A 9,301-nucleotide genomic window follows, 5' to 3' on the forward strand; every position below is an offset into this window, starting at 1 on the left:
GGCACTAGCTCCCCTCTGCTGGTTCCGCCATCCCTGACTGGAGCAAAGACAGGGGCTAGGTGTTGCCCTAACCATCAGGCTATAGAGTCACTCATTCTTTCCCTGACCCAATGACTATTCACTGTCATTCATAGTGCCAATTCATAGTCAAGTCCCTCAAAAAAATTGGCTGAAACTATTTGGTGAATTCTTGTCAAATTCATAAAAAGTATTGGGTGGACTGAAACTGCATTTTTCGTCACACAAAAATAATCCCAGTTCTATTTATATGTACTGTGATAAATCAGAAAATGAAAGATTTCCATCTCACTAAATTGTGCTAGATAAACATAGCTAAGTCAAAAGACATTATGGGGGGGGGGAAGTGAGGGGCGAGAAATAAGCAGACTAGTTTTGATAACACTAGAGTTAAAAAAATGAAAATATACCATTCCCTAAAAGAACTATTTAAATATAATTTACAAGGCCTTTGCATGATTTCCAGAAAATCTTTCACAACAAATATGTGGTTTTACATTGTAAAGGGCCCTTTGTTTTATGAAATAAAAGTTATTGATAGAAATCAGCTACACCATTAGTACAATTTACCTAGGATTATAATGTAGCTAACTAACACAGACATTATTCTTCACTATTAATGAGAGAGTAGCGGATTTCCTTTCATGTTATACTGACTTCATCTGGTATTTAAACTATAGTGTATATGCTGTACAGCATATCACAGTGCTAGGAAAGAAAAACATTCCCTAGCAATTTTTCTAGAGAACAATAGGAGATTGTAAAATTAATGTTGGTGTTGGGATTATTGGAAATTCTATCTTCCCCTTACTTCTGAGATGGAGTGGGAAAGTTTCAGTGTTGTCATGAGGTTACCAGAAATGGGTGCAATGGTGAATGTGAACTTGTCTTCAGTGGGTGATTGCTGCCTTGTGGTCATTACTTGGGAATGGCTCTGGATTACTTTCTTATTTTTATTGGCTCTAATTTAAAAGACACCTTCTTCAGTTGGTTGAAAATAATGCTGCTTCTTTAGTTCTAACAGCAGCAGCCTAGGGCTGGAATGTTCTAAAGAAACCCAAGCTTTTGTAAAATGATGTCATATGCCAACTGTGCCAGGCAAATGTGTAGTAATAGCTAAAGCATTCTATAATTAAAACAAGTCCTTGTTAAAGAGACTGAAAGTGATCAAAGCTCTTTTGTCTGTTGGTAGATGTGAAAGAGTTTTGCTTACATTGAAGGTGTTGTGGTTTCTTTCTGTCTCCATCTTAAGTGACAATAGAGTACATCCTAAAGAATCCCAATCTGCAAAGAAAGCAATAAAAAAGTGCAGCAAAACAAATACTGAAAAATGGCTTTTAATTGGAAGGAAGTGATATACTCAAATTCAGCCTACTGCAATGGTTTCACCCACCTTTGTAATGCACATAGCCCAGTATCTAATCATCTGTTGAATGTTTGGAAGCCATACTTCGGACTGGTTTTGTCAAATCATGCTAAGGGAAACAGCTTGGTCCTGGTCACTTAACTTATAATATGTGATCTTTAACTGTCCAGTTGTGTTCATTCAAAATATTGTTTTACCAGTAAGCCCGCACTTCTGAAACATTTCATATAGTAGCTGTGAACAAATCTTTGTCAGCAAAGTCTTTTATTCATTGAAATACTGGTAACATATAGCAGTGGTTCTCAACCAAGGGTATGCGTACCTCTGAGGGTATGCAAAGGTCTTCCAGGGGGTACATCAACTCATCTAGATATTTGCCTAGTTTTACAACAGGCTACATAAAAAGCACTAGCAAAGTCAGTACAAACTAAAATTTCCTATAGACAACTTGTTTATACTGCTCTATACGCTATACAGTGAAATGTAAGTAAAATATTTAAATTCCAATTGATGTATTTTATAATTGTATGGTAAAAATACAATGAGAAAGTAAGCAATTTTTCAGTAATAGTGTGCTGTGACACTTGTACTTTTACATCTGATTTTGTAAGCAAGTAGTTTTTAAGTGAGGTGAAACTTGGGGTACACAAGACAAATCAGACTCCTGAAAGGGGTACAGTAGTCTGGAAAGGTTGAGAGCCACTGACTTAAAGCACACTTTGGGCCTGGAGATGATCATTGCCCTGTGTACAGAATTGCCCTAGAGTGCCATAGCACAGATACAGAATTAGACCATTTCTAGTGGCTTCCTATGTAATTATGCAAAATTACCCTTCTCACCTGTCCTTACCTTTCTTGATTTCATCCTGTAGAAGCATTTAATTTTGTAGAAGGACAAAAATACCATAAGAAAGTCTGTTCTAACGATATTTCTAGCCCAACCTGAAAGAGAAAGTACTTTAAATCTTGAAAGAAAGCCTGCTCTCATGAGTTTTCCATTCTGACACGTAGGCCAAAGAGATGAGTTAATAATACAGGTGCTTCTCTGAGCCTAAATATTTAACTGAACTGAAACTCCAAACTTCAGGGGCACTGATTTCAAGCTTCTTGAAATTCATGCATTCTTGAGTCAAAGTGGCACAACAGTAACTGCAACTGGATGGTAGGGAGGCAGCTGACGCAGAGACAATGGCATATGATCATTGAAAAACTACAATAGAGGCCAAATACTTCTCAGCATAACAGCCAAATAAAAAGAAGACCACAGGCTGAAAATTCAGTGTGCCTAAACCAAATACTTGTCACCCTTGAAATGTGGTGCTCCAACAGAGAGACTTACATGACTAGAAGTCTATTTCTTAAATGGGGTTTATTGGTACTTCAAAAATACATATGTACTAAAATAGGCTTGAGCATGTAAGGGCACACATATGTGAGTACTGATGAATAAACTACAGAAATAAAGTTAACCGTAATACACAACACAATGCTGTTTCAGATCCAGGCTCCATAGATTGGGCTCCATCTCTAATACTTGTCTTTGATTTTACACTACACTTAGCACTATTATATCTGAGCCTCTTACAAGCTTTCACTTAATTTTTTAAAACAATATTACATATTGAGTTTTATTCCCTCTCCCTCCCATAGCATTTATTTTTTTGGTTTGGTTTGGGTTTTGCGTGAAAGCTAAATAAAATATTTACAGCATTTTCCACCATCATTTCAAATAATGTCCCCTCAAATTTCAATCCTGTCTCCTCAAGGACGAGCAAAAAAAAAAAAGATTCATGTAAAGAGAACAAGAATTTCCCTGTTGGGAACCTCTGATATTGAATTACTTGTGTGTCATCTACAGACTGTAAATCATTCAAGTTAAAAACCCCAAGACAGATTTTTAGGCTTCTCTCATTTTCCTCTTCCCTGACCTTTCTGCACTGTATATCCTTTCACATTACACTTGGCCCATGATCACTTAACCAATTCCTTCTCCATTCTAGATGATGTCTTCTTTTGATGGGCATGCTAATCTGACACATAAACCTAAGCTAAAGTATTGTGTCAATAACTCTGAAATGCAATCATAAGAGATGATGTTTATCCTTCACTCCTCTGGTCTGTGTGTTACTTTGAAAAAAAAAAACCAACCCAATTCATACAGACAAGATTTAGCCCTCATGAAAGAGGCTGTTTAAGTTTTTATTAGCACATACCATATTACTCCAGATGTTTCATGGTCTCTAATTTGATTTACACCAGGAATGAATTTGACCCAGTGTCTATAAGTAATTTCACCATAAATTTAGACTTAGTGGTCTCTAGTTTCCTGGCTCTTTTCTACATAGGTTTTCATAATATATCTACTCACTGTATCTATCTTAAGATGGGATTTATGTTTTTTTTTCTGAATAGCCCTTCAGAATTGCACGTCTATCCAAGAAATGTTTAACATTTCTGCTAATGGATTAACCAACTCATGCCTTCTCTTTCGAATTCAATAATGTAATTTATTCAGGTTTGGATTTTTGTTGGCAAGTTGTATATGCAACTTATTTTGAATGTCTCAATCATTGCCTTACACCAACCCTTCCAATATGGGACCTTACCCTTCCCTTTTATAAAGTTGGGAATGGAACAAAACCAGAATTAAATCAGAATATACTGGATGTGGGCACTTTACTAATGTGCAGGTCATGTCCCACAGCATATGTAATGGAGTTTGCAGAGTCTACCAATTAGCCCAGGTACACGACTTCTATTGACACTCCAGCATTTTTGACACCCTGCTGACCAAAACTGCTATGATGGTACAATGGCAAGTTGATGTAATAAAATATTTTAAAAATGTTTCTGGGAAATGACTTCAGTACTTATGAATATACTCCATAAATAAGAATTAACCTCATTTGCCAACACAATGAATTCCCAGCAAAGTGGCATTTGGTGCCTGACTAGAAAAACAATCCAAGTGTAAGTGGGGGAATAGTCCCGCTCTTGTGGGGAACTTTCCTGGCTTCTGCACTACCCCAGTGAAGTGGGCTAGCGAAAGGATCTGAGTCCTCGCGCTTACTTCCTTTACCCAGTGGCCTTCCTGCCCTTGAGGACTCCCTTTCCACTCTCCTGTCTGGCAGAATCCTCCTAACCCCAACAAGGCCATCTCTTCCCCATTTTGTGATGCCCAGCACAGCAGTCTGGGAGCTGACCTTGTTAGTGAAAACAGAGGCAAAAAAAGCATTGAGTACATTAGCTTTTTCCACATCCTCTGTCACTAGCTTGCCTCCCTCATTCAGTAAGGGGCCCACACTTTCCTTGGCTTTCTTCTTGTTGCCAACATACCTGAAGAAACCCTTCTTGTTACTCTTGACATCTCTTGCTAGCTGCAGCTCCAGGTGCGATTTGGGGTTTTGGGCCCCACACTACAAGAAGGATGTGGATAAATTGGAAAGAGTACAGCGAAGGGCAACAAAAATGATTAGGGGTCTAGAGCACATGACTTATGAGGAGAGGCTGAGGGAGCTGGGATTGTTTAGTCTGCAGAAGAGAAGAATGAGGGGGGATTTGATAGCTGCTTTCAAGTACCTGAAAGGGGGTTTCAAAGAGGATGGCTCTAGACTGTTCTCAATGGTAGCAGATGACAGAACGAGGAGTAATGGTCTCAAGTTGCAATGGGGGAGGTTTAGATTGGATATTAGGAAAAACTTTTTCACTAAGAGGGTGGTGAAACACTGGAATGCGTTACCTAGGGAGGTGGTAGAATCTCCTTCCTTAGAGGTTTTTAAGGTCAGGCTTGACAAAGCCCTGGCTAGGATGATTTAACTGGGACTTGGTCCTGCTTTGAGCAGGGGGTTTGGACTAGATGACCTTCTGGGGTCCCTTCCAACCCTGATATTCTAAGGCTGGGCCCAGGATTCCTGGGGGGCTTGAACCCCAACCCTGCTGTGGTCACCTAGGACAGGGGCTAGGGTGTCCCCACCCCGGGTACTCTCTCAGCACTGGACACTTCTCTGAACCACTGACCATTACATACAAGTTAAAGCAAATGAAAGTTATTTAATCAACAATTAATTTTAAAAAGAGTAAGGAAGAGTGGGAAAGGTTAAAGGAAACACATCACCCCGCTCTGTGGCAGGGAACATCACAAACAGTGTCTCTGGAATGTCAGGGCAGTTCACAGTCTGTTCCTTGTAAGTCCCAGACCTTCTTCTCAGGCCCTGGCTGTGCTGCAGGGATGCTGTGAGTTGGACACTTGCTCTGGTGGTGGCCACACGCTCTCAGGCTCTAAGTGGTAGGATCCTTCTTCCCAGTATCGGCCCCGCCCTGTCGGGGTTACGATCCAAGTCTGGCCTGCAGAGCCTCTTGGCTGAGGCGTCTCCCTGTGCTGGGCCCGCTGCCCAGGGTCCCCCTCGGTGTCCCCAGCTGCTCACCGCACCCACCTCCAGACTGCTCCAGCCCCAGCTCCATCACTCAGTCTTAGCACTGCCGCTGCTCTGCCTCCAGCTCCCGGGCTGCTTCTTTGGCCCCTCTGGCTCTGGTTGCTGCAGCTCTGCTCCCAGGACAGGTCTGCTCTGCAGGCTGCTTCCATGACTCTGCTCCCAGCACTGACCTGCTTCCTGGGCTGCTTTTCTGGTCCCTCTGGATTTGGCCCAGCTCTGCTCCCCAGCTCAGCTCGGGCCCCTGCTTTCTCCTGAGCTCGGCCCCACTCTGTCTGAGCCAGGCAAATCCAGCTCACACGGAGGACGGAACCTCCCTGGCCTCCTGACTCCCTGATTAGCCTGCCCACCCTGTCATTCAGGCTGACCTGGAGCATTGGCCGCTCCCCATTGTCCCTGGGGGCTGTCGGTCTCAGGGTCCTAATTCCCCAGTGACCCTTCCCCCTTTTTAGTACTGGGAGCTAGCAACTAAAACACCCGCACTGAATGTTAGTAATGGGCAACAGTCCCCTTACACAAGCATTATAAAGAATAAATGTAATTCACTATAGATTAAAAACACTTTAGGCTGATGTTTTAAACATTAACAACTTTGGGAAGCCATTCATGTTTGTTAAATGTTAAGTTTTGGGTCAAATTAGTACATTAAAACTCTAGTCAATTATTTGCATTATAATTACTAAGGTTTTGTCTACACACAGTTTTTAAACTGAAATAACTATTGTGACAAAGCTCTGTCCTTGCCTCTGTGGGTCCTGGTGGATTTCGCTAGCCTCAGAGGCTCACTGTGACACTGCACATAACCCCTCTTTCTCTAGAGACAAGGGTTACAGTCTACTGAGCCATTTTCATCATAAGCCAGCGAGGGAGGTGAGGAGAAGTTATCCTTCCTTGCACAGTCTCTATTGTCTCCCAGTCTCAGTGATTAAACAAGGGGCAAAGTCTACTCCGGGCTCCAGCCCAGGGACCCTAATAGTATCAGCTATGGTAGCTGACCTTTAAGAAACATGACATGAACAATTCCCTGGGCTACTTCCCCACAGCAGCCCTCACTTCCTCAAGCTCCACTTCACCCTTACCTCAAGGCCTCCTTCCTTGTGCCTGATATGGTGTGTACTACTCAGCCTCTCCAACAGCACAACTTCCTCCCACAGCTCCTGACATGCACACCCACCTGACTGACTGGGAGGCTTTTAACTAGTTTCAGCCAGCCCCTGATTGGCTTCAGGTGTCCTAATCAACCTAGCCTTTTCCCTGCCTTCTGGAAAGTTCTTAATTGGCCCCAGGTGTCTTAATTGACCTGGAGCACCTTCCATTTCACTTAACCTGGTACCGGGGATTTGTTTAGCCTGGAGCTAATACATCTATCTCCCACTACTTTTCTATAGCCATCTGGCCTTGCCCCGTCACACTATTTTGTAAGATGTGCATGGTTTTAAAAAAAAGCAACACAATAGTTATACCAGTACAATACACTTTATGAGCATAGAGTCATAGATTTTAAAGCCAGAAGGGACCATTATGATCATATAGCCTGATCTGCTATATAACACAGGCCATAGACCAGTGGTGGGCAACCTGCGGCCCGCATGCAGCCTGTCAGGGTCATCCACTGGCAGGCCCCAAGAAAGTTTGTTTAAATTGTCTGTCCACAAGCATGGCCGCCCGCAGCTCAGAGTGCCCGCGGTTCACCATTCTTGGCCACTGGGAGCTGCAGGAAGTGGCACAGGCCACAGGAATGTGCTGGCCACTGCTTTCCACCACTTCCATTGTTTGGGAATGGCAAACCATAGCCACTGGGAGCTGCAGGTGGCCATGCCCGGGGATGGTCAATGTAAACAAACTGTCTCGGGGCCTGCCAGTGGATTACCCCTATGGGCCGCCTGAGGTTGTCCATCACTGCCACAGAGATTGCTCAAATAATTCCTTTTAAACTAAAGCGTATCTTTTTTTAAAAAACAAAAAAAATCCTTCTTGATTTAAAGATGACCAATTATGGAGAATTTACCACAACCTTTGGCAAATTGTTCCAATGGTTAATTACCCTCACTGCTAAAAATTTACACCTTATTTTCAGTCTGAATTTGTCTAGCTTCAGCTTCCAGCCACTGGACCTTGCTATAGCTTTTTCTGCTAGATTGAAGAGACAGTCATCAAATATTTGCTCCTCATGTAGGTACTAATGGACTGTGGTCAAGTCACCCCTTAACCTTCTCTTTGTTTAGTTAAATAAATTGAGCTACTTGAGTCTATCACTATAAGGCATGTTCTCCAATCCCTTAATCATTCTCATGGCTCTTCTCTGATCCTTTGCAATTTATCAATATCCTCCTTTTATCAGTATCCCACCAGTGGTCAGACCAGAGGAATATATATACCAAGGAAAAATAACCTCACTACTCCTGCTTGAGATTCCCCTGTTTATGCATCCAGTGATTACAATAGCCCTTTTGCCATAGAGTCACACAGGGATCTCATGTTCAGCTGATTCCTTAATTGCCTTATACTGGTACAACCTATTCCCCTTCCTGGATGGGAAAAAGCTATGTTGATTATTGCACTGTTATAGTAGTAACAGTAGGACCCAGCAGTGGCAAGCATCAAGAAGTGACCTGAATGGAGTTGACTGTCGTGCAAGCAGTGTGAACTTGCTGGGGAAGCTGCTACAAAGATCTGTTTATTTGATCATCCTGGGAGATAGAATCATAGAATATCAGGGTTGGAAGGGACCTCAGGAGGACATCTAGTCCAACCCCTGCTCAAAGCAGGACCAATCCCCAACTAAATCATCCTAGCCAGGGCTTTATCAAGCCTGACCTTAAAAACTTCTAAGGAAGGAGATTCCACCACCTCCCTAGGTAACGCATTTCAGTGTTTCACCACCCTCCTAGGGAAAAAGTTTTTCCTAATATCCAATCTAAACTTCCCCCACTGCACCTTGAGACCATTACTCCTTGTTCTGACATCTGCTACCACTGAGAACAGTCTAGATACATCCTCTTTGGAACCCCCTTTCAGGTAGTTGAAAGCAGCTATCAAATCTCCCCTCATTCTTCTCTTCCGCAGACTAAACAATCCCAGTTCCCGCAGCCTCTCCTCACAAGTCATGTGTTCCAGTCCCCTAATCATTTTTGTTGCCCTCCGCTGGACTCTTTCCAATTTTTCCACATCCTTCTTGTAGCGTGGGGTCCAAAACTCAGGACACAGTACTCCAGATGAGACCTCACCAATGTCAAATAGAGGGAATGATCACGTCCCTCGATCTGTTGGCAATGCCCCTACTTATACAGCCCAAAATGCCATTGGCCTTGGTAACAAGGGCACACTGTTGACTCAAATGCAGCTTCTCGTCCACTGTAACCTCTAAGTCCTTTCTGCAGAACTACTGCCGAGCCATCCGGTCCCTAGTCTGTAGCGGTGCATGGGATTCTTCCGTCCTAAGTGCAGGACTCTGCACTTGTCCTTGTTGAACCTCATCAGATTTCTT

Source organism: Dermochelys coriacea, chromosome 2, assembly GCF_009764565.3.
Source record: "Dermochelys coriacea isolate rDerCor1 chromosome 2, rDerCor1.pri.v4, whole genome shotgun sequence".
Lineage (NCBI taxonomy): Eukaryota > Metazoa > Chordata > Testudines > Dermochelyidae > Dermochelys > Dermochelys coriacea.